We start from the raw sequence: 27,925 nt of genomic DNA, 5'->3' as shown, positions 1-27,925 counted from the left end.
GACAGAGCCTGGGGGGACCCCACTGGTCACAGGACACCATGAAGGAGGAGGGGAGCTGCTGTCCACTCTGCCCAGCTGTATTTCCCATCCATGTGCATGTGTGTGGGAACATACATGCACATAGAACCCCCTGCGTCCTGCTCCCAGCAACCCATTGCAAACTGGAATACTGCCAGCATGCAAGGAGGGACCTGCTGCTTCCTGATCTCTGCAGGTGCTGTGAATTCTGTCTGCACATTCTGGGACAAATGCTGTCCCAGAGTCAAGCAGCCCAGGCCCAGGACTTGAGGTTCCCATTGCAGGACTGTCTCACCCAATTAGGGATGGGTGGTCACCCTAGTTTAAAGCAGGGGCTTGCATTTTTGTTTTAACTTGATGCTGCAGGAATGGATGTGGCTGTAGGTGTGGAACGGAGGCCACAGGGGTACTGAGGAGCATTCCAGGTTTTGAGCCCTGCCAGGGGCAGGGGAGCAAGATAAAAACAGGCTGAGGCTGAGGGCCAGAGCCTGTGTCCAGAGAGGACAACTGAGTGGGTGGGCCAGGAGCTGCTGAGAGGATGAGACTGAAAGACCAGGCCTGAGTCAGTGGACCTAGGCTACCAGTCTACAGCAAAAATACCCTATAGGCTACAGCTTAGAAGCTGTAAAAGCTCATACAAGAATGTAAATGGCATCTGTGAGGCATGGGTGTAACTGTAGGGGTGGAAGGAGATCACAAATTCAGCCCATTCTGGTAATTAGGTCCAGAGGAGTCTGAACCACAAAGAATAACTGTGTGCAATGGGGTTGGAGCCCCAGGCTGGGGGTGGGGAGAGGGAGAGGAAGAGGAAGGGAGGGAGGGAAGGAAAGAGAGACTACCTTGGGGCTCAGCCCTCACACATAAGCAGGCCATGTCAAACCCATGGAAGACTAGGAAGAGCACCCGGAGCTTGCCAGCCTCTGAAATTAGTTCTTTTCTGATGAGAACTAATGTTAGACTGGGTGCACCATTTTTAGGGCAACCTAAACCCTGTGAGTACTTGCAGACCTGGCCATTTAGAAGGTTGGTTAGGGCAATCTAAATATAATGTGTGTGTGCACCCACAGTTGTGTTATTTAGTTAACTCTGGTGAAATATTACACTTCTTTTTATATTGCTCTTGGCACCTGAGGTAGCAAGGAGCCATCTAGTACTCATCAAATAAGTGCCACCTTCAAAGTCAATAGGGCTACCTGAGTGGAGTTTCGGGATTCATAGTGTTTTCAGGAACAGGACTGTGAATCAGAAAAGCAAAATACATTGGGGTGAGAAAGAGGGAGACAATTATACCCATCCATCCACCCACAAAATTTTCCTTTGTAATTGTGTAAATATATAGACTCCTCCTACTGAGCCTTGACTTTAGTCATCATTTGGCATTTTGTTTCCAGGCATTACTGATGAGTTTCAGATCAAATGAATTCATTTCTTCAGTTCTATTTACTGTATCCTAGCAACCAACAACTCTGGAGGGAAAAATTTTGTGACATAGGAAACAGTGGAAGAAAAAAGAAAGCCCCTCTTACATATTTAATTCTTTGTACAGTTACTTTACTTGGATAACGGTTATGCAAATTGATTAGAGGGCATGTCAAATCAGCTTGTTATTTATACTCAACAAAGCTTAACTCTATGAATAATTCTGATTTAAAACATTAAATATATAAAATTTTCCTTTCATTTTCTTAGTATACAGATGGTCTGTTTCAGCTAGGAAAAAGAAATAGATTTTATGAAAAATATTTTTATATAGGCATTTTCAGATAACTGTATGGGAGAAAATTAAAAGGATTACATATGTGGAAACATAATATGAAGCATTATATAGATTATTTTTGTAAATCATTAATAAGGTCAGGATTGCATGTATTATAAGAGAAAATGTAAATATATAGGGGTCTAATACTATAGGCATATTTCAGGCTAAACTTCCTTGAGAGTTAATGGTAATTTCACCAGAGGTAGAATATAAAGATTGTATAGGTCTCTCTCTCTTTCTTTTCTTTTCTTTTCTTTTCTTTTTAACTTCCTTTATGAGGGTCTGAAAGGAAAGTTCTTGTTCTCTCTCCGATCTTGCAGTTAACTCGTATCTTAATTATGCTCAAGCAAATATCTACTCTTAAGAATAGTTTTGGGTAGTTAACAAAGTCCATAGAGAGTAAGGAACAGGTATTGAATTTGCAGACAGGACAGACTTTTTGAAAGGTCTAAAACTTTCAGGACACAGACACAGGTTTTGGAACATGGGAATTTCTCTTTCATCTCCCAAAGTTTTAGGTAAAAAGATTGAAGGCAAAATTTTAAGCAGTGGTTAAATGCATTACAAGCCTAAGTCTCAATGGCTTTCAATATGATTTAAACTCATGGTGCTCAATCTCAAGCCTGTGGGACTCCCTGTGGGTCCAGGTATTAGCGTAACTTGGGATGTTTGAGAGGGGCACCAAGTTAGGGCAGATATAGAAACTACCGCGTTGCCATGCTAGGAAATCTAAATCAGTTATCTACTTCTTGTTGCTTTCAGAGCAACAGAGCTGTGTGGGCAGAGTATGAAGAGATAGAAATGCAGCTGGTACAGTTAGAAGTTCCTGGCTCGGTAGGGCTGCTGCTCTCTCCCTGCTTGATCTCAGACCTTTGCCCCTGCCCACACCACCACCCCCTGCTCTCAGAACCCAGGCTCCCTGCTCCCACTCTATCCCCCCTCTCAGAATTTGTTCCCTTACATTACCCCTGCTTTCAGACCCATGTGCCCCTGTCTCACTCATAGGGTTTGCCCCTGGCACCAGCTTGGTTTGTTATATGCCACTGGGTCCTGCTACTTGTGGGGTGAGGGAGCAGTGGCAGTATTAACTGCTGCTCCCATGCTGCAAAATTCCTGGCCCTGTGGGCTGGATGATCTGCCCTTTTGCATCAGATTTATCAGCCCCTGGTCTGGCCAGTGTGCAGGATTGCTATGGAGTTGGATCTGGCATATGGGATCAAACCTTCAGATTGAACCTATGTGCTGATCCTTTGCAGAATCTGGCCCATCTTTGCACCACTGGCCTATGGAGCCAAAAGGTTGGGCATCGCTGATTTAGCCTCATAAGCCACGTTCAAGGTGCCTTTGAACCCTTTGTTCAAAATGTGAGCATGAAAATATCAGATCACTGCTAATCATAATTGTGTGTGTGAAGATTTTCAGGCTTTATTAAGATGGGGTTGAATAATAGTACTATAGGCTGGCTTCCGCTGAAGTACTATATCCGGCCCTTATTACACAAAAGAAATAAAAACCGAAAAGTTCCAGGCTTTGGGAATTAGAGTGATTTTTATTTGATGAGATCAAAACATTCAACTTGCGTATTTTCAGAATGGGATGCTTCATTTTGTTAATTTATTAAATATAATTTTAAATGAAAAAAATCAGGCAGAAGGCTAGGTTGTTTTTGTCAAAATCAAATGTTTTGGTCTACCCAAACTAGTTTTTTTTTCAGGGTTTCCTTCCTCCCCACCCACCCCCAATTTCAGTTTGTGCATATGAGAGTATGTGTGTGTTTCATTCCCTCTGGAAAGAAAAAAAATATATATATAAAACTCCCCCCAGACCAAAAATTAGTTCTGGTATCGTTTTAATGTCATGCTACTTGTCTTGTTGGGACTGCAAGTGGTATCTGGTTCTATCTCTGCTGGCCTAGAACCAAAATAAAGGGATCATTCTAGTGTAAGCTTTTCTCTGATGATAAAGTATCACCCTTAAAATTTGTAGGCTTTTCCTTTCCTGGGAAAAGGCGACCTGGTGAACCAACAGTAAGAGACTGGGGTTTCCCCAGCTAGTTCTTGACCATCATGGAAATCATACTGAAGTAAAGCTGGAAGGAACCTCCAGAATCATGAACGGTGCATGCCCCTGGTGGTTCTGGGGGTAGTGGCAAGAGCCCGGTGGCAGCAAGCTGGGAGCTCCTGCAGATGCTACAGGCACTGTCAGCAATGGTGGGGGCGGGGCGGCATGTGCAGACCAGGGGTTGGTGACCACCTGCAGGCAGCAGCAGTGATGGCAGCCAGCAGTGATCATGGACTGCCCGCAGATGCTGCCGCAGGCACTGCCGACAGTGCCGGTGGCACCTTTTTGCAGGGGTGCACTTGTGTGTACCCCCACACATTGTCCCTGTCCAGAATCAGCTAGTCCAGCCCCCTGCTTGAGGCAGGATCATCCCTATTCAAACCAGCCTATGCAATCTATCATCTAAACTCCTCATGAAAGTGTCTTCAATCCTGACACAGCACAAAGCATAACACCCTGACCTGCCATAGGTAAAGCAGGAGAACCACAGCAGCTAATGTCCTGTCAGTTTGCTTACAGTTGTCACATGCTAGAAAAGTTCTTAGAGTAAATTAACAGAGCACATTGATGACTCCAGCATTAGAGTACAGTTAGTCAGGCACCTTTCAGCATTATTCCTTGTCCTCTTTTCCCTGCCCTTCAACCAAGAGTATAGCTTGCTGAGTCTGTTAATTTTAGTTCAGGGGTACAATAACCCTCCCATCTCACCCAAAAGCCACATTGGTAACAATAGCTGCAGTATCTAGCATTATTTTGGAACACTACTATTTAATGAGCAATTAATAAAGTAAAATGCTTATTAGCTCTGACCAACACGTCAGTACTAATCTTATCTAACAAAAATTACTCTTTTTTTTCTTTAAATAAGTAGGCTGGTGGGTCATACTTTTCACCAATGTAAGTTAAATTTCAGGCCCTGTCCTCTTAACCTCTGGACTAGCAGGCAACTGTTAATGATAGAAGGCAGCTGTTTAAGGGCATGGGCATAAGAAGGTAATTTAACTCAGCAATAACCATGAAAATCATTGGTATCTTTTTATTTGTTATTTTCCTAGTGCCATAAATTTTCCACAAAAAATCAAATGTCCTACCCTGAAGAGAGTAGGGCCAAAAGACCATTTCCCACACTGAATAGTATTTGAAGTCAGTAGAACTTCTTGTTTGAATTACTCTTGCAGACTTAGAGCACAAACACAAAAACTTGGAGGAAAAAAATGAATTAACTTGATGATATAAATTAAAAGTAGATGGATGAAACTGTATGAAATTCAGGTGCGGACATTTTCAGTTGGAATGAAAATGCCTTGATCTGATTTAGCTTAATGCACTTTAGAGGTGATTTTAACTGAACCTAAGAGACCACTGCAAACAGGAGTCTAAAGGCATTTATACACATAACTTTTTGTCCTGCGATGCGCCAGAGATCCAATGGGTTGGAGCTGACTAGATTAATCGAGTCTGCTCTGTACACAAACTGATGTGCATTGTCTAAGAAAACGGCTGTAGTGCACTTTTGAACTAAAATACCTCAGATGTGTTTTAGTTCAAAAGTGCGCCATTGCCATTTTCTCAGCACTGATGCACATTTCACTGCTTATGCAACTGCATGTACCGCAGCACTAGGTACTTTTAAAGGCACCCCGCACTATGGAGCAAGCATGTGTACAAATGCCCTTAGACTGGGGCTTAATGCAATTTAACTAATCCACCTTAATTGACATCTTTACGTAATTTGGGTTAATTTTCTGGAGTGTATCTGTCTGAACGATTTGCTAGGACTTTTGGTAGTGATAGGCAAAGCATTTGACTGAATTAAGTTCGGTGTAAAAGGGGAAAGATAAGAGAGCATATACTGTGATTATGTATTAAAAATATGGGGAGCTTGCTGGGAAATCGTAAGTCTTCTAAGTAATTTGAATGTAAGGACAGTCAAAAGGGGAAACTCATGTCCAGATACCATGCAAGAGTTGTAAAGGACAGAAAAATAAAATCATGAGAGTTCACAGAGGATCCTAGGGGAAAAACAGTTAAGAAATAACGTTGCTGTCCTAACTGTTTTTCTCATTAGATGTTACTGCCATAACAATTTGCACAATATAAATGCACAGCATTTGAAAATTCAGCCAAAGAACATAAAATGAATGGGTATGAGCTTTTCAGTGAGCTCATATTGCTTTTCAACTTATCACGGCAAAATATTCTGTTCTGTTCATATTATTATATTTATCTGCATCATGGTGGTATCTGAGCATCTTCCATGTGCTCATAAGATAATGTGACTATTATGTGCTATAGCTGACTTTTTTTTCTACTGCCTTCCTTCTACACATTGGAAATTATGCAGGGACTTTTTTTTTTATTAAGTATATTCTCTGAACGCTGTGTTGCATTTTTACATTAGCCAAAGCAAGGTTGTAGAAGGGCACCTTGCACTTGAAACAGAAAATGCTGAGGTTTTTGATGGTTCTTAGTTCTTCTGGAAGTTTTTCTTAGACCAGTTGTGGTGGACCCATTTCTGAAAAAGTGCTGTTTCCTGCTTGTAAAGTCCAGTTCTAGTATGCCTGAGGAGTTGTGTCCAATCTAGTCTTCACCTCAGGGCTTTGGACAGTCGGTTAGATATGGGGCCAGTAACCTACAGCCCATAGGCCAGATCCAGGCCACAGAGCTATATTATCTGGCTCATGGACATGGGGTTTCAACAGCTAGATTGACCCCATTTAGATCAGAGGCAAGCAGACATACAGAGAGCAGGCACTAGATTCAGCTGCTGCTTTTTCCAGTGATTTCTCAGGGAAAGGGTCCACTAACTGCACTTTTCCCCAAAATGGTACAGGGAGCACGATCACAATTGGTGCTTATTCCCGCAGTGGCAGGGGGCTTCAGCAGCAGCCGCTTTTTCCTGACATCATGGAGACGAGCACCAGCTGCAGATGTTCTCCCCTTGCTACCATGGGGAAAAGTGGTGGTGATGTCCACAACCTATCACTGCACATTTCGCACCAGCTCACCTCTTACACAAACTGTGTCAGTCCAGCCCACAGTCTGAAAGGGTTGTTAGCCCCCATACTAGATCCCCGAGACCCAGGCCACCATGTCCCTTGAACATACAAACTGATGCTGTGAATTGGATGCTGTATTCCTTTGAAATCAATGTCCATCCAAGGAAAGTGTTGATATGTTTGCAGTAGGCAGGCTGTTGTGATTTGGAAAATAAATGAATCCACCAAGTATGAGTTTTCTTTCAATACCAGGTAACTCAAGATGAGGATGGCTCGAGATACACATGCACAGGAGCAGGCAACCAGAGGTATAAGCATCACAAGTGGCAATGGCAGCCTCTGTGTGTGGCACACTGGAGGGTGCAGGAAACACAGCAGCAGATAGGGCAAGGAGGAGAACTTGGAGTACCAGGTTAGGAAGGGAGCACAGGGCTGGGAGCAGAAAGCATAACAACAAATCAGGCAGGGCAAGGGGACTGGAGTGGCAGTTGGGGAGGGCATGGGGCTTAATGTCTGCCATACCTGCCAGGAAGATTGGCCCCTGCTGTTCTAGTGCCCAGAAAAGTGTATTCCTCTGCAACATAAGCAGCAAGGCGTGGATTGTAGAACTTCACATTTTAATGTAGTCAAAATGGGCTGTTTTTCCCACACAGTGGTAGTATAGTTGACAGATGATTATAAATCAGCCTTTGCCAAGAAAATTGCTAAGCACTTTAAGCCTGGCAAAGTGTGTGTTACATTGTGATTGGTAGAAAAATCTATAATTTTCTCTTGGGGAATGGCCAAATCTTTTATCCACTCAAATATTATAGCATACTTGTCCTGCCATAGAACTCCAGTTGCAAATACTGAGTATGCTTAAAAAGGACAGATACCTTTTTTTGTAAAATGGAATTTCATATAAGGGAAAACAATAGCTTACTAAGCTTGTCATTCCAGATTTTAATGGCTTTGGAAGAGAAGCTGCCCTTGGCTTCACTTCTGGTTCTAAACTAACAAGCAAATTATAAAAGTGATGGTGGTGATTGATTCTCAAGGGTTGTGGTGAACTCTATCAGCAAGACGCTTGGAACTGCTTCCCTGACTGCCTGTCAGACTTTGAATTGGGCATGCTTCAGATCGTGCAGCCAAAGCTCTCCATTCAGATGGGCTTTTGACTGGATGTTTTTATTTTCTGTGGTCTAATTGGATGTTTGGGGTTAAGCAAGTTTTACAAGATGGGTGAGCAATTGAAAATCATTGTTGCTTTAATAGTATTGTATGGTACCTAATTATTTTGTAAATAGGTAGGTACAACATAAACTAATAAATATACAAAAACAATTGGTAATGTCTATTGAATGAGAAACTACTGTTTTTACACAGTAACTTTTCAGAGTAGAAATGCACTTTAAGGGTGGCCAGGCATCCCACCCTCAAAAAAGGAAGCGTTAACAATCCTTGCCAATAATGGACCCAGTGCCTCCTAGCAGACTTTTATGATGCATGAATGACTTTGCAGCAAACTGTTATTTTCCCATAGAAGACGCAAAGATGGTGAAGCTTGCAAAAAGTTATTTTATGCAAATTTTGATAATTGCTTTTTGTTCGCCCCTCATTGGTTTTTATGAATATCATTTAACAACTCCCCCCTTCCTCCCGGCTGGTGTATTTATTTTTTTTTAAAGTAAACATTGTTCACTTAAAGGCTAGTCTGCTGGAGCTTTCGATATTTCACATTATAGGAAGACATCACGTAAATGAAGTAATAATTGTGGGCCTTGACCAATTTGACACTGCATGCCTGCTGGGAGCTGAGTCCAATCTGCTAGTAAATAGCTGGATGCCATCTCGTTCTCTGACATTTGCAATGAAAATGCATCACGGTTAGGAGGATCTATTTCTTCTGCTTTAATGATGAAGTATATAACTGATGTTAAATTCCAGAATATTTTATTTTGTAGAGACATGAAGAAGATAGAACCATAGGAGGTGCCGCTAATTATGAAAACAAATTCACTGACCATTTCTGGCCTACATTTTTTGTAGATCAGAATTAATTATTTTTCACTGATCAAAATAATTGCATCGCAGTTATGCATATATTCAAATGTGAGTCATTTGCTGCCTCACTAGAAAGAGTGAGAATCCAGATCCCATGATATTTGGAATGCTAATCTTTTTCTTTAAAGTAAATGAACCAAGTCTCTTTGCTGTCAGTTGCAGTCCTTTAGGACAAATAATCTATGTACTTTGTACAAAAAATAATCAAAATGCTTGTGTGATGAAATGTGCTTCTTTGAAAAAATACTTCTAGAATCCTGGTGCATAGAAATCTCTTCTGAGAGCAAAATTGGCAAAGCATTTCTTTTTAACCAAAGGGTATCTTTTCCCAAAGTGTCTCCTGCATTCTGATTATGATCAGAAGGTGCATTTGACTTTTTACAGTCTGCACTGGAAAGTTATTAAAAGAACAAGCACAAGCAGCAACCATTTCTCTAGAAATACTGCAATGGATTAATTAGGATTAAAGTCAGCAGAGGGGGGGTGAGGATTTAAGGAAAAAAAATATCTATATGGCATTTATTACCTGTGTCTGATGTATTGTACCTAAGAAAAATCTTGGGAGTCACCCAAACCGTAAATGCTTGATAGAAAATGAAATAATAAAACTTGGCAACAAGGGTCTAATCATTTCATGGCAATTATGCAGCATACCGAGCAGGACTCTAACTCCTATCGAAGGATGGGCAGTGAATGCCAATTTTTGACCTGCCTTTTAAGATGTTCTAAACCAACACAATTTAATTGGGATCAGGTAATTACTCAAAAGGCTATCTTGAGTGCATTATCGTACCCCCACCCCACACGTCAGTTCCGCATACCTTGTTAATCTGACACAGTTTGTCAAAAACTTGTCACAAGAGACTGCATCTTACAGAGAAAAATAACCTCAGTGTCATTACTCCAAGCCTGAAGTCCGAGTCCTGAAATAATGAGAGGATTCTGTTGCCTGTGGAACTTCTTTTTTTCTTTTTATTCTACCTAGATTTTTATGTCATAGGGATTTTTGAAAAATATTACCCAGGAGAGTCTTCCTGGTTTTTGTTCACTCATCTTCTATGTATTGTTTGTACAATGTACCTAAGAACTCCTTCCTGAAGTTCTGTTGCAGACGTTTAAGTGTTATCTTGATGATTTCTTTCCACTTGCAAGCTATACGGGAAGGATGTATAAATGGCAGTTTTAAGAACTATGTTACATTTTTCTGCTCTCCATTCTTGTAGAGAGTTTATTCTGATTATCTTCCTATTTTGCTTGAAATGGCAACAAAGTAGTTTCTTGAACACCTCTTAAAGTCAGCTTGATAGTGTGTTGCTACACTATTTTTCCAGGAGCTATTGTTTGTAATATTTGTTAGCATTTGAGAAGCAGATGAATGAATCTTTAATAAGGTAGGTGATTACACTCTTTAGTATTGAATCCACTCCCAAGGCATCTGGCCTTTAGTGAATGCTACGCATACAGAAAAATCATTCATATAATATAATGAGGCTTGGGTAGAACGGGGTTGTTCTCATGTGCCTGTGCAAGAAAATAAGTTGTGGGACCCTTTTTCATTTCTCTGCAACCCTCCTTCATGCTGGGGAGGAGCTTATTTGCTCCATTGACTGGCATCACTGATAGATATCTGCGAGTACAGTGGAGTCCTGCACTGGCAAGCCACGCACTGCACCCTGAAAAAGGAATATAGGGACCCCCACATTTTCCAGCATTCCTACTTCCTCATAATCAATCTTCCACATAGTCTTCCACCCTCATGGCTGTCCTAGCTTACTACTACTCTCTCACAAGTCTGCTAGTGGCCATGACCTGTCCTTTTCCATACTGTAAATTTTACGTTGTACCTCAGCAATAAATCATTAATTGATGCTGAGATCTTAACCAGAAGGCTATTTCTGTTCTCTAGTTAGGGTTCATGACTTCCATTTGCCAGATCACACAAAGATTTATGGCATGTGTGTATTGGGCTTAAAAAGGGAACAAAACCATGCTCTTGTTTCACCTATCACATAATTTCCTTATGTGATGCTTTTAAACTCAGCCAAAAAGAGACACAGATGACAGCAACCTTGGCTTCCACAGAGGAGATCAATCTATAGCCAGAAAGCAATCACTATTATGATTGCTCCCAGTGGGTCTCACATCATTCTAATTAAAGTGTTTCCATTTGGAAATGCTATGCACGTTTTTTTCCCATTTTTTATTGCAAATAGCCAATTGGTTGTATGGTTTCCATGTATAATTAAATGGGTATATGGTAGTTTAATACAAGTGGATGAATGGTAAAAATGATAAATTATCAGTAGCCTTATATGGATGCTCTTTGAAATGTTTTATTCCTATAGGGCTATTTAAAGCATTTGAGCGTTAGTGCTGCTTATCAAAAACTGTGTTCTCCAGAATCAAAAATCCTAGGTTCTCCAGAAATAATCAGCAGAGTGGAGGAGCAGTCAAGATGTAGAAGTCTTCACAAAATTCCCAGACAGTGCTGTGCCATTGTCTAGTTTTGACTCTTTTTTTTGGACACGTGTTAGTTAAATCCTCTCAAAATATTCCCAGTTTATCAGGGACCAACAAAGAGCCACTTCTAGGTGGGACAACTAAGTGGTCCCCCCCTACCACACACACGCGCACACACACCCCTTCAAGTCAGGGGAAACACCCATCTGGTACAATGAGTCCAAAAACTTCTGTTGACCCTTCTAACTGCAGAAGCAGAAGCAGAAGGTATTGCATATTGCAGGGTTTGGACCTTAGGGCAGTTTACACATGCTCCAGGGGTGAGGTGGTGGCACTTTAATTAGAGGGGCTTTTGGAGAACAGCCTAGCTCCATTCTCTTTTGAACACCCATTCAGGTAATTAAAGGCTGCTACTAAATCCCCTCCTCTTCTCCTGACTAAATAAGCTGAGTTCCCTCAGCCTTTCCTCATAAGTCATGTCCCCCAGCCCTCTCACCATTTTTGTTGCCCTCTGCTGGACTCTCTCCACTTTGTCCACATCCTTTCTGTAGTGGGGGGCCCAAAACTGAACACAGTTTTCCAGATGTGGACTCACCAGTGCTGAATAGAGGGGAATAATCACTTCTGTGACATGCTGGCAATGCTCCTACTGATGCAGCTCAACAAAGGCACACTGCTGGCTCATATTTAGTTTATTGTCCACTGTAACCCCCAAGTCCTTTTCTGCAAAGCTGCTGCCCAGCCCATCAGCCCCCGGCCTTTACTGATGCATGGGATTGTTCCACCCTAAATAGATTTCCATTATTTTTAATTTAATATAATTTCCCTATTTCATACTTAAACATGAGTACATAGACAAAAAGTCTACCTATAGCTAAATATTGTGAAAGCACACACAGTACACATTCTACACTAATGTAGGCCTGACTTCATCCCTGACTTCAGTCACAACTGCAGTCACCGTCCTTTAGTAACAGCAAAGCTTGTATTCATCAATGTATAACCAGAGCTGTGCAAATTTTTCAGCTGACTGGAAATTCTGAAGAAAATGTAAACAAAATAACGGCACAAATGAAGCATGCAACAAAATAGTAACGTTCAGAATTGCACCTTTCTCTGTGTTCATCCTTTTATAAAATTAAAGGGAATTGCACGTTATAATGTAATTCCATACAGAAAAACTAAAACATTCATTTTGAAAATGTAATAATGGCATATTTGGCCTTTTTTGATTATTTTTTTTTCTATTTTGTTTTCTTCTACAAAAACAGTTTTGGTGAAACCAAAATGAATTCAAATAGCATTTTAGTGTCATCACATCTAAAAATTTACCAAAATCAACCAACAGTTGGCTAAATAGCTAACTTTGGCCTAGCCCTTATTCTAATCTTCCAGAATGGGAGAAATCAAAATCTGAAAAATGAGCAGAAAAAAGCAATTGTACAATAGTGATTGCTTTCTGGCTATATATCAAATACAGGTGAATTAAAATTCTTATTAAAGCATTGTAGTCTTCATTTCACATAATTGTCAGAAAAAGCAAAAATATTCTGCTTTATTTTCCTACCACTTTGTTTCCCATACTAGTTTGTATAGCACATTTAGTAAATGCATAGTAATTCAATGGAGTAAAAGAAGTGTGTGAATAAAGCTTTTGTTTTTTGGCTTCAAAGCAGCTTTCCTTTTTTAGCAGGTATAACTCAGTCCTCAGTTGTTTTTAGGGGGTAATGTTAATAGCAGTAATTATATGTTCCTTTATCAACATTTTCTTAATTGTCACCCACAGTTATTTACATGTGAATACAGAAGCAGCATTTTACTAGCGGCCAGGCAGCTGAAGTAATGTCATTCGCATAATTTATAACAAAACTAATTAAAATGAATGAGTTTGCTATACTGTTCCATGCACTATTTGCCAGATGAAAGTTATTAAAATATTAAATTCTGCAACAATAAATTCCTTATGCAAAGTAATAATAAGCATACATATTTAATTTAATGTTAATCTGCTTTCTGCCAAACTTAAAATAGCTTTAAAATTGCTTAATGTCAGCACAATGTTTGCACACTTGGTGCTAAGCTTTCAAAACAGTTTCCTGCATTTACCTTGTATTATGGAGTATCTTCATGTGCACACTACAATGAAGTCTATACATCAGGTGGTGTTGTCTTTTACTGGAACCAAATGTCTCTACTGACCCGTATATACAGCATAATCTTCTGTGTCACCCATTATTTTCTTACAAGGGATAAAGATTTTGGGTGATGTCTTTTATTTGACCAACTGTTTGGCTGGGAGAGATTTAGACAAACTTTCAGATACAAGGCACCCTTCCTCAGATCATTTTCTTAGTTTTTGGGAGATAAGGGTATTATTAACACGACCTTCAAAACCTAAAACAGACTGTAATTGTCATTGTTTCCTTTGTTTGCTTGCTTAATGTAAAAGTGCAGACATTTATTTTGTTCTAAATATATAAATGATTCTTGTCACTACTGTGTATGAAGCATCATAGAAAATTCATGGCCCTGCTTTGTCAATCACTAATGGGCATCAAGTTCAGGGTTGTTGTCCTTAATCATAACCAGACTTAAAAGACTGCACTTTAATGAATGTCTTCTTGTTACAAATCCTCTAAATATGCACTGCTGGTATGTGATCATTCTGCTAGCACAAAGCATCAAACTAATTAGCAACAGCACACATGCAAATGATGCTGTTCGTTTTAAAGAACTTTGCATAATGCCCCTATGATTAGTAAGGCAATTACAATATCAGTTGCATGTCATTATTAATCATTTTAATAACTTCTGTATTCTAAGTTTAGCTCATGTTAAAGTCCTAAATCAAAATATTCCTTTCCATTATATCCATAAAACACTTCCAGTCCCCTCTCCCCCTCCCTTTTTTTCATGGCCTGTTGTTTTATTTTTATTTTTAACCTTCTTTTTATTAGGTGTTTTTTTCAATGAATTGTTCCCCAGGATAAGAAATGACTTCTTTTTTTTTTTAAATTAAACTGCTTTATCGATTACACGTAGTGGTTTTAAAATGTGGGGAAAAAATGGCTCACAAATAAACACCTCTCTGATTTGCTAATTCCAGCCTCTTGGATCATTTGATTCATGAATTTCTTCTAATGCATTTTAAGCATGAAAGGAGAAAAATGCTGAGTTTCAGGCTAAATGGATGAAGGAAACGTTTTTAAAAAACCCACTCAATTTCAAGCACAAATAGCAGTGTAATGAGTTCACACCATTGTTTACTGCTCTTTGGCACAGGAGAGAGAGATTTGGGTCCATGGTTACCGAGGCAAGTACACCTCTGTGCTGTATCTGTAGGGCTACATTTTGAGAGACAAAATGTATTTTCCCAGAGCTGTATGGAAAAAGCATCCGGGGAGAAGTACCAGCAGCAGGCCTTGGAGCTAACAATGTGTGCAGAATCTATTGTGTGCTCTGCATATTAATGAAGTTCCTCACATAACTTACTGATTTCCTTAACTTACTGATTTTCAAATGTAAAATAAATACTGTCTCCAGGGAAGAGAGCTGGACTGGCTCTGCTTACCACCCTCGTTTTCCCATATCCTTTTTTCAGGTGACCTGCAGACCCTGTTCTGACAGGAGAAAGGAATGCCAAGATATTGCATCTAAAGATTCTCTGTGGGTGAATCCTTTTATGGCTTGCTTTACAATGGCACAGTTAGTTTTAAGCTGAGCAGTTTAGATTTTGTACACAATGCTTACCAAGTTCAAGACCACAGCTGTCAACCTCATGCCTTGAACCTGGGTAGATATCCCCATTATTCCTATGTCCCTGTGGAGTCCTGTTGAACGCACTTGGACTTCATGCCGGTAGGGTTGGGCCTAAAATGTAAAAAAAAATAAAAATAAAATACACTATTTTTCCCTGAGAAACAGACTGTGGTAGGAAGCAAAGCCACAGTATACGGCACAGAAACAAATCCTGGCATATGCGTTTAATTTCCTTTATATATTTGATTTTTATGTATAACAGCTGCTTATAAGCAACTTAAAAGCTAAAGTGCTGTTGCTTGGAAAGAGGAATTTACTTCCTTGCTCTTGTCTAGTCTAACCTGCTTTGTTCTTTTAGAGAGCCATTATGACTGTACCCATAGTTGTGAGCAGAGGAGAGGTAGTTAGCAGTGTTAACCTGACCTCAGGCAGAAGTCAGGATAGATTTCCTTAATCTCTGATTTAGTTAATCTGTAAGATGCAAATCTATCATGTCTTCTTCCTCTTAGGAAGAAGACATGATAGATTCTAATGCAATTCTATCATGTTTCAGTCTAAATGTAGAGGGATTCTGTGGTTTGGTCCATAAAATGTTTGAACATTAAAGGCTATATTTAAGTCTGTCCTGAATAAGGGGCACTGCCTCACTTAACTGCCCAAAGAAAATGCCTGTCTCCTCATCCTCCCCTTTCCTTCTCACCCCCAACCTTTTTTGTTGGGGTAGAAGTAAACTGCTTTAACTCTTGTCTTGAAGGCAGCTAGCATCTATAGTCAAAAGATTAGGAGAATGCCCTCTGGGCTCTTCCCACTCCATACTACTCACTTCTGACTTGTGGGAAGAAGCAAGTGAGTTGCTCCTGCTGTCTATCCTGCAGAGTCAGAATCTGTCTTACTTCTGTAAGTAGCCAAGCAGAAGCTATAGATTGTATTAGAACATCTCTTCAATTTTACTTTTTTACCTCTGAGAAATCTCATGTACACCTCAGACTGAAGGGTACTGCCTACCACTAGGGCTGTGCAAAACGGCACCATTGTGTTTCGACTTCCGTTTCACCATTTCAACAGGACAGCATTTCGTTTTGAGCTTTGTTTAATTTTGAAAGCACAGTTCTGTTTCGTTTCATCAAACTGTTTCACCGTTTCAACACTGTTTTGACATTTTGCCCATAGGCTATAATGTGGAAGCATGAAACTGCCTATAACTTTGTTATTTTGGGGGCAGATTTGGATGAAAACAGCAGGATGGTAGACCTTTCTGAGGGCATGAAGCCTGCCAAGTTTCAAGGAGATAGGTTTAGCAGTTTTGGGGAAAATTCACCTCAAATTCTTGAAAGCAAAACTCATGTCACTTGTAAGTGTGAAGGCACAGGGGGAGAAAACAGCAGCCATAGTAGCCTCAGCTGAGGCCACAAAGCCTGCCAAGTTTCAAGGATATAGGTGCAGGAGTTTCTGGGAAACCGCAACTCAAGCTGCTGACAAGCAAAACTCATGACGTGTGTGACTGTGTGTGTGTTAAGGGTGTGCCCTCACTGGCTCTTGGGCCTCTACACAACACAGTAGTGTGCCCCAATGAGGCCTTGTTCTCCCCTACAACCTCAGTCCAGTCCACCACTTTAAATGACAACAGGTAATAACTTAGTAAGCAGCACAGTAGGACTAGCAGCATCTCAGGCAGCCAAACTGTCATAGTCAATATCAGAGCAGTCCTTCTTCCTTCTTCCCCCTCCCTCTCGGTAATTTCTGTTTCCCCGCAGGCAAACCCAGCTTCAGCTTCAAAAGTGAAAATGTTTCAAAACTTTTGAAATGTTTTGACTGACCTCATTTCATTTCAAAGCTCTTTCAAAGCCCTTGGCTTCATTGATTTCGCTGTTTTGAGCTCAAAACGAGTTGAAACAGCTTCGAAACAAAACAGCCGGCAAAATTTCACACAGTCCTACCTACCACATGTACTCTCCCCAGCCAATACCCAAATACTCACTGGTTTTGGTTAGAAAATGTCACCGTAGCATTTTGGTTTTACAGTAAATAAGAGCAGCATAGATGTTCAGAGCAAGGTATTTTCCCTTTGCTGCTTGCATTGCACATTTAGATCACAGACCATACTTCATTCCTGGCTTATCTTTACTTTGAATCAATATGGATATTTTAGATACTGAAACGTTTTTCAGTGCTTCAATTTTGTTTTCTTCCTTTCCTCAAGGATGACAATTCAAAGAGAGTAAGATATATGTGTGTAGCTCTTTTCTGACTTGCTCTTCAGCTAAGATGGCATAATACAGGTATGATAAGGAGCAATGCTTAAAGAAAAAAAAGAAGAGCATCCCCTTCCCGCCCCCCCCAGTATTTTTTCATTGCAGTATTCTTTTAGCTGATGCCTTCACATCCTTTTCCAAGGTAGTGCATTCCTCCGTTAATGTTAAGTAGATTAATGTTAACAAATTAATGCTTGAATGTGTTTCCAGCCCTACTTTTGTAAGAAACTCACATGGTACAACATTTATTTCCAAGTGCAGCTTTAACAGCTACTGAAACTAGGTGTGAAATCTGGGTGGAGCTTAAAGTTAGAAATCCTAGACATTTTTGAAGGTTGCTTAAGATTCTCTCATGTTTTTGTTTTTTTTTCCCAGATGTCTGTCTCTATACTAGAACTGTCCGAAGAATGACACTTTTGTTTCATGGCAACTTGCAAAGTTTTGAAATTTATTTTCATTCTGCTTTGGAAAGAAAACAAGAATTCTAAACATTGTTTCCTGAGAAGGAATTGTTGGCTGCAGCAGTTTATGATTTTTATATGCATGTCTCTGTGGATGCTGCTTATGCACTCTCTCTCTTTTTATTACTTCTTCCCCCTACAAGGAACTTTTCCATCTGAACTGATATATTTCTATGAAGTATTTCAGTTTTGTTGAAATAGCATATTTCAGTTAAATGTCCTGGCCATCTCTAAGTCTACCTGCTCTTGTCTCTAGTGGTAGGAACACACATTTGCCCTTTGGGCTAGGGGCAGAAATTACACATAAACTGGTACAAGTGATCAGAAACCAGTTCAAATCTGTAACACAACAGAAATTCAGTGCTATAAACTGCTTTCAAAATGGCCCAAACTGGTTGAAGATTAACCTGGAATGGATGTAGTATTAGACTTAAGTGATTTAGGTTAAATCAGGTTTTTGAACTTCTGTCACAGATCCCCTGCATAGTTAATTCATAGTCCCCCCAGCATCCCAGAATATTTTGCATGCCCCCACAAGCCTCCCCTTGCAGGATGGGTGGGCTAACCTTGGCCCAAGGTGTCTGGTCCAGTCAAGTATGAAAGCATGCACTAACGCCCCCTGTCTTCTGGCTTGGGCCACAGCAGGCATGTGGCTGCATTTCCGGAATCAAAAATGAAGGTCTGTTCACTTGCTTATCAGTTCAATCTACACAGTTTAGACTAATCTGAAAAGATATAATGGATACAGCCTCAGGCTTTTTGACTTCCTTTTCACATCCTTTTCCACATATAGAAAAGGAGGAAGAAGGAGTGGAGGAGATAAGACTTAGACTAGGTTCCACCATTTTTAAATCAGTCTGTGTGTGCCAAACTTCTGTTATGAAGTTCTCCGCCATGCTTACAGATGCCTTTCATGACTCTGACACTGGGATTGACATCAGTTACCAGAACGATAGTAAACTTTTCAATTTGAAGGGACTACAGGTGAAGAGGATGTTACAGAAAGTGACTGCTTGTGATCTTCTATGTTTCATAGTTTCTAGGGTCGGAAGGGACCTGAGCAGATCATCTAGTCCGACCCCCTGCCATGGCAGGAAAGAGTACTGGGGTCAAACGACCCGGGCAAGATGTACATCTAGCCTCCTCTTAAAGACCCCCAGGGTAGGAGCCAGCACCACTTCACTTGGAAGTTGGTTCCAGATCCTAGCCGCCCTGACCGTGAAGTAGCGCCTCCTGATGTCTAATCTAAATCTACCCTCTGCCAGCTTGTGACCGTTATTCCTGGTCACTCCTGGAAGTGCTCAGGGGAACAGGGACTTCCCCAGTGCCTGCTGGTCTCCTCTGACTAGTTTGTACCAGGCCACTAGATTCCCCCTCAGCCTTCCCTCGTGGAGGCTGAACAGGTTCAGGTCCTGTAGTCTCTGCTCGTAGGGCCTGCCCTGCTGCCCTCGATCATAGGAGTGGCCCTTCTCTGGACCCTCTCCATGTTGTCCACATCCCTCCTGAAGTGCGGCACCCAGAACTGGACATAGTGCTCCAACTGCAGCCTGATCAGTGTCACATAGAGGGGGAGCATCACTTCCTTGGACCTGCTCGAGATGCATCTGTGGATGCATGACAAGGTACAGTTGGCCTTCCTGACTGTATCCCCGTGCTGCTGGCCCATGTTCATCGTGGAGTAAGTGATGACTCCAAGATCCTTTTCTGCCTCTGTACTGACAAGAAGGGAGTTCTCCAACCTGTGCCGGTTGTTCCTCCCCAGGTGCATCACTTTGCACTTGTCAGTGTTGAATCCCATTCTATGCTCATCTGACCACCCCTGTAACCTGTCTAGGTCCGATTGCAGCCAGTTCCTCCCTTCTAGCATGCCCACATCCCCCCACATCTTAGTGTCATCAGCACATTTGAACAGGGTGTTATTTACCCCCTCATCCAAGTCACTGATGAAGATGTTGAACAGTGCCGGCCCGAGGACCGAGCCCTGTGGAACCCCACTGCCCACGTCCCTCCAAGTCGAAAATGACCTATTTATGTGCTTATGACTATTCCCTGAATGCCAAATCTGGTCTGATATGCAATGGAGTATGGACCATTTCTCTTCAGCTTGTGAAAAGTTTGGTCTCACAATCATCACTGATAAGACAGAAGCGATGCACCAGCCTGCACCAGGAAATTCTTACGTAGAGCCTACCATCACAGTGAGTGGACAAATTTATCTATCTTGGCAGTACACTGTCACGCACAGTTCACATCAGTGATGAAACCGATGCCAGAATTGCTAAAGCAAGCATGGCCTTTGGCAGACTGCAAATATGTGGGAGCACAGAGGCATCAATCAACAAACAAAATTGAAGGTCTACATTGTGTTGCCAATCCTGCTGTATGCATGCAAAACCTAAACAGTGTACAGACACCATGCTATGAAGCTGAATCACTTTCAGATGGGCTGTCTAAGGAAGCTGATGAGGATAAGATGGCAAAACAAGGTCCCAGACACTGAGGTTCTCACACAGGCAGGCATTTCATCCACACTCTGTTGATGAAATCACAGTTGAGATGGGCAGGCCATGTCACCAGGATGTCAGATGAGCAACTGCCAAATAAAATCTTCTATGGTGAGATAAAGAAGGGAAAGCACTTTCAGAGAGGTCAGAAGAAACACTTCAAGGACTCCCTCAAGTCATCCTTGAAGCATTTCAGCATTGACCCGAAGTCATGGGGAGCTGTCGCTCATAATAGTTCCACCTGGTGGAGCCTCATTCAACTGAGCAGAGAAGAATTGCTCAGGCAGAGTAAAAGCACAAACAGTGCAAATTTTGCAACATGCTGCTGTTGATCAAGCAACCCAAAGTGACATCTCTTGCTCAGTGTGCCATAGATAGTTCAAAGCACAAATTGGCCTGATCAGCTTTTGTATTTACAGAAACAAAAACAAAAAGTGACGTCATGGTCATCTTTAATTCAAAGGATGAATGGCATGGGTATAGACCAGTTTTGTGTGCCAGACTACTGTTCTGTTACAGGTATAGATCACTTTCCAATCACTGATACCAGTAAAACTGTAATGTCTGTACATGACCTAAGTGCTAAGCATAAACCTTTCCAGGGACCATCTGCAGTTCTTGAGGTCACCAGTCATTTTTGTTTTACTGTTTATACACTGGGCTATACCTTGTCCAATACTGAGCAAAGAGACAAAAGCCTCCACCCTATAGTGCGTATGATTTCATTTTCCAGACGTTCTGATGACTGAAAGCAGTGAGCACGTTTAGTAAGAGGAGAGAAAAGTACAAGGGGAAGCAAGCATTAGAATAGTAAGTGGTGATGGTACTTGCGTTAAGTGGGTGCCTTTGTCTCATTTCATTTTTAATTAATTTAGCCATTTATATTTTAACACTTCTCTTTTCACCTTTTATTCTTCATTGGAGCGAAGAGTAATGCAGGTCAGCGTGTGAGTAGTATCAAAGTGTGAACAGTAAACATGTTATATTCTCTAGACAGAACTCTGAGTTTGTTATACTACAAGCACCTAATGGCAAAGGAAGAGGTCAAGTATACTGTATATTTGCATCCTGTATGACACTACACATTGATAGCAGCTAAATCATGATTCAGGTGTTTCTTGATGTTTCATGAAACAAATGTATACAATAATAGAATATGTAGCAATTCTTATAAAATAATAAAAAGTCTCAGAGGTGTAGGTTGTAGCTGTGTTGGTCTAAGGACATAGGCAGTAGGGCTGTGCAAGTTGGCAGCGATCCAATCTGGCTTCAGATCCAGCCACTTTGGATGCCAGGGATCCGATCTGGAGCTCCAGACCAGGTTTCTGCTTCGATCCAGACGAAGGATTATGGTGCCCACTGTAACAATCTGCATAAATACATGCCAGTGGAGGAGATAGTATGCCAGACTTCTTTTCAATATGCTGAAAAGTTAGTTATGTTATTTTTCTGTTTCTTTAAATAATTTGCAGCTCCAGAAAGGCTGCTTGAGGGGGTAAAAAGGCATGACTGGAATCCTTCAAAGAAGATGTAGAGTATGAGACAATTATCATGAGTAACACTTTTTTTTCTTTTCGTAGCAGAAGAATCACTGTATAGGAATGAGTTTTTGCATTCTTTCCTCGTAGTAATTCAACATCCTATTCTGAAGTTGTTGTGTACAGGGATCTGACTGATTTCACTGGAGTTCAGTAGCTATTGAATTAGGACCAAATTATTTTTTGCTGTATTTAGGTTTTTGACACAAGCTCTTATGGCATTCTTATTAGTAAGCTAAGAAAATAGACTTTAGATGAAGGTACTGTAGAATAGACACATAATTGGTCAAATAATTATGCTCAAAGAGTTATCATCAATGGCTCAATATCTAATTGGAAAGAAGTATAAAATGGGGTTCCCCAGGCTTTTGTTCTGTGTCTGGTATTGTTTACTATCTTCTATAATACCTTGGAAGATGGGAATGAATGCACACCTACAAAGGTTGCAGATGACACCAGGCTGAATAGAGTTGCAGATGCTCTGGGGTATATGACTAGGATTCAGAAGAACCTTGACAAACTGAAAAAAAATGGCTCCAAGATTAATTAAATGAAATTAAGCAACAACAAGTGCAAAGTCCAACACTTGTGCTGAAACAATCGCGTGCATAAATATGCATGGGGGAATGATGGGCTATGCTGGGGTATTGAGGGAAAGGAGCTGGGACCATTGTACTGGACCATAAGCTGAATATAGGTCAATGGTGTGCCGCTGTTGCAAAAAAGCTACTAGCTATATTCTTAAGAGAGTTGCTTGCAAGTCATAGAATCAGTGAGTCGGAAGGGACCTAGACAGCTCATCTAGTCCGACCCCCTGCCAAGTCAAGGGAGGAGATTCTTCCATTCTGTTCAGCACAGATGACACCTTACTAGGAGTATTGTGTCTGGAAAACCTACTTCAAGAAGGACATGGAAGGATTACAGAGTCCAGCCAAGAGTAACATAACTGGTTAGAGTTCTGGAAAACGTGACATTTGATAGAAGCTTGAGAGAACTAGATTTATTTAATCTGAAGAAGAGACGACTCAGATGGTACACCCCCACCTAAGTGCAAAGGCTCATGTGCTAACCCTTTGGGCCTTCCTCTTCAGACTTGTCACAATCAGTGGACCCTGCCACCCACTCCGGGCCCACTATTCAGGGCTACAGGCTTCATGTGCAGCGTGGTCTGTCCCAGGCTTACAGCTGCCAAGCTGGGCACTGTTGCTATTTATCTGTCTCAGCAGGCACTTCCTAGCTGAGCCCAGAGCCAGTCCTATGACCCCTGACATGGCCTAAGCCAGTGTCTCCTGGTTTACTCTCAGCGTCTCTCTCTCCCTCTTGGTCACTGTGCAGTATTAGTCCCTCTTCTCTCCACTCTAGCCAACTTCCCAGAGTCAAGGCTCAGCTTCACTCAGAAGCAGCAGTCTGATCACAGGTGCATGTGCTCTGCCAGGATCCACTTCACCTGAGGCAGTTACATCAGAATCCCAATCAAAAGGAAAGGAAAATAAACACGCAAGTTTGGAAACTTAGCTGTTTCCTCCATACAATGCCTTCTGTTGTGCTTACTTAGCTGCTGCTTCCAGTTCGTTCCCTGGTGGGGACATCAGCCACCTGCCTTGGATCCTGGAAGCTCCTTTCCTTTGGGATTCTTCTGCTGCTCTCTCCTCCTTCTCCCAGGCTCTGCCAGCCCAAGCCTCATATGTTGTGATAGTGGGTCACCCAACCCCTCCACTTCTACCCTGAGTAGAAGCCTATGCCTGTATTCAGCGGTTATTGGGCTTCTACTGCCTCAGCCTGGGTCTTTGCCTTGGCAATACCTGGAAGCCCCTAAGTCTTGACCATGTGCTACAGGTAAGTGGGTGAGTTTGCTTGTGTGTGTTTGTGAAGTGCTAGGGAGTGAGCACACAATAAAGCGAAAAACAGGGATGTGCTGACACAGGAACAAAAAAGAGAGGTTGTGCCCACATCACTATGAGAGCAATGGGGAGGGACAGATGAGAGCAGTAGTGATAGAAAGTTCCTAGTGTTTGTTTCCCCCCTAGTAATGGGGTAGAGGCCCCGTTACAGATGGGATTTGATGGCAGTGGTCTGAAGGGTGATTATAAAGAAGACAGTGATAAACTATTCTCTCTAGCTTTGAGGAACAAGATAAGGAGTAATGGTTTTAAACTGCAAGAAGGAAATTTAAGTTGGATGTTAGGAAGAACTTTCTCACTGTGTAGTTGGTTAAGCCTTGGAACAGGTTATCTAGAGAGGATGTGGAATCTATATCCTTGTCATTTTTAAGGACGGATCAGACAAGTCACTTGACTGGTTTTATCAGAGATGTTCCTGCCTTGAACAGGGTTTATGCAGATGACTTTGTGAAGTCCCTTCCAGTCCTTATTTTCCATGATTGTAGGAGACCTTTCGTAATTACCATTGTAAGTTTGTGTATGGGCACTGCAGATTTAGCAACATCTCTTATAATGTTTTCGTCAGTTTTCTAAAGTATCTATAAAGATGGAAAAGAGCCAATGCTATTCCAGTTGTTTCCAATGTCAAATAACTTGCATAAAGGAACTAGGGCTTAGCATTCACAGTGGCTTCTTAAATTTTGTAATATCAAAAGAGAGAGGATGTCATTTCTAGACCTTCAGGTCAACATAGTTCATATTTACTGCAATCTGTCACCAGATGAGACTCCTAATTCAGTTTAATTCTGTACCTTGCCTATTCTGTTTTTGTTGTCTCCATCTATGTACAATAAACTTCTGCAAATTGTTCACCCTTCACATTCAAGTCATTGCTCCTTTCTAGATTGGTCCCTGGTGTAAAATCAACAGAAATGCAAGAAGCAGTACAAATTGGACTTTTTAGATGGTAATAAAATATTAATAGAAAAATGAAAGTGCAAAAGATGGAAGCCATCTGTTGTTTGAATCAACAAAACTGTATTTATTGTAATTCTTCCTTGAGGATTGTGCCTTTAGAAACACACATTCACATTTGTTGGTGATGGGCTGGTCCTTTTTGTAACTAATAAGATAAAAAGGCATTTTCCTACTGTTCTCCTGCTAGCACAATATTTAAAAAATAATTATCATTAATAGAAGAAGGACATGCTAAACAAGGTACTCTTTACATATATATTTCTTTGTCTACTAGGCAGAGGGTCCTGTTGTTATAGATTAATTGGTTGATGGATTATTTATAGACTGATCAGCTCAATTTCCATATTTCATGGAGTGTGAGCTTATTCTTATAGCATAAATTTTTGTGCGTTCACCAAAGCTTATGCTATATATGATTTAGTTAGTCTATAAGATGCAGGTCTATCCTGTCTTTTGCTTGACATCAGACTAGCATGGTTAACTACCTTTCTCAGGAAAAAATTGATCAATTATTGTTAATGAATTTCAACACCTCAGTTTTTCTGTTGTTAGGTGGGATCCTGGTTTCCTCTGTTTAAAAATCCAAAATCCAATGATAAAAAATCCAAAATTATTTGATTAAAACCCCAACATCCTCAAGGGCCTTCCTTTCAAACATGATATATGGACAGGATTTCAGTGATTTTAATTATGTGGTAAGTTTGAAAAGTCTACCTTAGTATTAAAAAGATTTTTAAAAAATCTGAGTCCAGATGCTACTTTTCCTAAGTAATTTTAAAATTAATTTGAAATTATCTTATGAAATCCTGGCTTTACAGTTGATATGGGGAGACTGAATTCTACTTAAAGGATTCTTAGACTAAACTGTGAACCTGGAACCAGGTGCCTTGGTAATTAAGGAAGCATAAAGCTATTAAGGTTGTGTCAACCTATGTTTGGTGTGTAACTCTTTGTTCAAAATAGTAAATCAATGAGTCATTCCATATATATGCCCCAAACAACTGTATTTCATACTACATCTTCTTGTATTCATCATCAGGTCACACGTATTATTAAAAGATTTTTTGGAAATGTTACATATTTATATCAGTCTGAAAAGTCAAGTAGCACAGTCACTGTAATTGTCATAGAAGAGGACTCAAAGATTGCCATAAAAAACTTAAAATTTCTGAAAACGGCATTTTATAACCTGAAAAAGGAGCAGGTGTAAGAACTAATATCATTGGTTCCTCTATAAGTGGATTTGCAAGCTGTAGCCCATTGGTAAAATGGGAGTCTGTCTTCTCCAATTGTTTTAAATTCTTTTTTCTGACCTGAAAGGGCCAGGAAGTAACTACTGCTAGTTTGTGACATTTTATATAAACAGACAGACATATATATATATATGTATGTTACTGGGTAGATAAATGCATATAGACAGACAGACTCATGTTTATAGAAAAGTATATGCAAGTTTTTATGCCATATATGGAAAACATTACTGAATCTTACCCAGAATTAATAAATTGCCAAAAACAGTTTTAGAAATCAACATAAAGAGGTCTCCCGGTGAACCAGAAAACATGTTAAAATGTAAATCCCTTTTAAAATGTAATAGCTGCCACACTAATTCATGTAGGCAAAGATTATTTTTTTTTTGTTTTATTTTATTTTATTCAATTCAATGTATATCCCTTCCTAACAAAAGCAGAAGGCAGCTTACAATAAGACAGAATAACTTATAAAACAGGAGAATGAACAAAAAGAAACATTTTCCAGAATTCTCTCATACTTCTAAAATACGCTAATACGTTGATATCTTCCCTGTATATTAATCTACCCACTTTGCCCTTTATGTTTGTTAGCAAAACTGAATATATCCATTTGCTATGGAAAAAACCCCAGGTTCTTTGCCAAGATGTTTTATAAACTGAAACTCAAAAATTAAAGCTTTTGTCCTAATTCTCCACAATAGTGACATTGCCTTTTCTACTTCATTACTGTAGAATACATAAAAATGAGTCAGGCCTTCTGTAATAAAAATAAAATAGAATTGTAATCTTGGCTGTTTGCAAGCACTGTACTAGGAGCAGGGACCTATGTAGTTTAATAAATAGTGTATACTTGAATAATTGTGTTTAAACTCCTGGGTATGGTGCAACATTGCCTTCTAGTCTGATGCTAACACACTCTTTATATGGATTGCTTGAGGTTCTTTTTCAGGTTAATGACTTGTTCAAGGGCTCAATCTAACATTTGCAATAGGTAGCAGCTGTTTACGATTGATGCTTATTTTTTGGCAGCATTCCAAACTTCCTTGTGCTTTGTGGGTTCCCTTCAAGAAGCAGCTGTATAAGCATTTTAACTAAAAAAATGGACACTTGGCCATTGTGAAAATTAGCCCACAGTCTTTTATTTTAAAACAGATTCTTATGTATTGCTGGGAGCATTTAGAGGGGAAAAAAGTTAAACCAAACAGTTTTAAGGTAAGCCAAATAGTAAAGTGGTACATATGCATGGATGCAGCACACTTAATTGGATAGAATTAAGAAAAATGGTTTATTTAAAAAAATACCAAAACTTTCATTGTTGCAAGATTTGATAAATGATGAAATTGTTTCTAAAGCTAGAGACAGATATTCAAAAAGCCTGAGCCTGAATTGATTCAGTCTTTGAAGGTTAGTCTAACTTGGCTGGGCTGAACCAGTTTGCAACTTTACAGACATTCCCTCTAGATGGAAGAAATCCAGGCACATGCCTGCAGTGGCTCAAAGTACAAGCCAGGGAGTGCTAGAGCAGCCCTCCCTTCACTTCTTCAGTACTGAGCTGAGGGAGGTGGTGGCCCGGCCCTGGCAGGTCACTCTGACTAGGAGGGGTACCCTCCCCCCCATCTCCCTTGCTGCTCCTGACCAGCAGGCAGTTGATGGCATTTAACAACCCACCAAGAAAGCAAAAGCCACTCTCACTAGTTCAAGCTCTTCTTAAACAACTTTTTGCAGGGAAGGAGTAGAAGGACATTACCAGATGACCTGTTGATTAAATCCAAAAAGCACCAAGCTGGCACTGTTTTGTCTCCCTTTTTCCTGTCTGCCTTACCCAGACACCTCTCAGCATTAGCTACTACATGCTGGCTATGGTCTATGCTGAGGGAGAGGGGAGGGGGGAATCCCTGCTTGGACAGGGAGCTGTGGGAGGGGTGAGGTAAGAGGAAACCAGGCAGACACTGCTGGGCCT

The 27,925-nt window shown here is 40.7% G+C and overlaps 1 protein-coding gene across 3 annotated transcripts in view; it reads left to right on the top strand.

The window, feature by feature from the left end:
- IL1RAPL1 (interleukin 1 receptor accessory protein like 1) overlaps nt 1-27,925 on the top strand; it is a 1,334,031-nt gene that overhangs the window by 1,106,034 nt on the left and 200,072 nt on the right. The gene's annotated exons all lie outside the window — the stretch shown is intronic.

Source organism: Crocodylus porosus, unplaced genomic scaffold (genome assembly GCF_001723895.1).
Source record: "Crocodylus porosus isolate Cpor-Errol unplaced genomic scaffold, CroPor_comp1, whole genome shotgun sequence".
NCBI lineage: Eukaryota > Metazoa > Chordata > Crocodylia > Crocodylidae > Crocodylus > Crocodylus porosus.
Note: the sequence above shows the minus strand (reverse complement) of the source record. Positions and strands in the feature narration are given on the sequence as shown.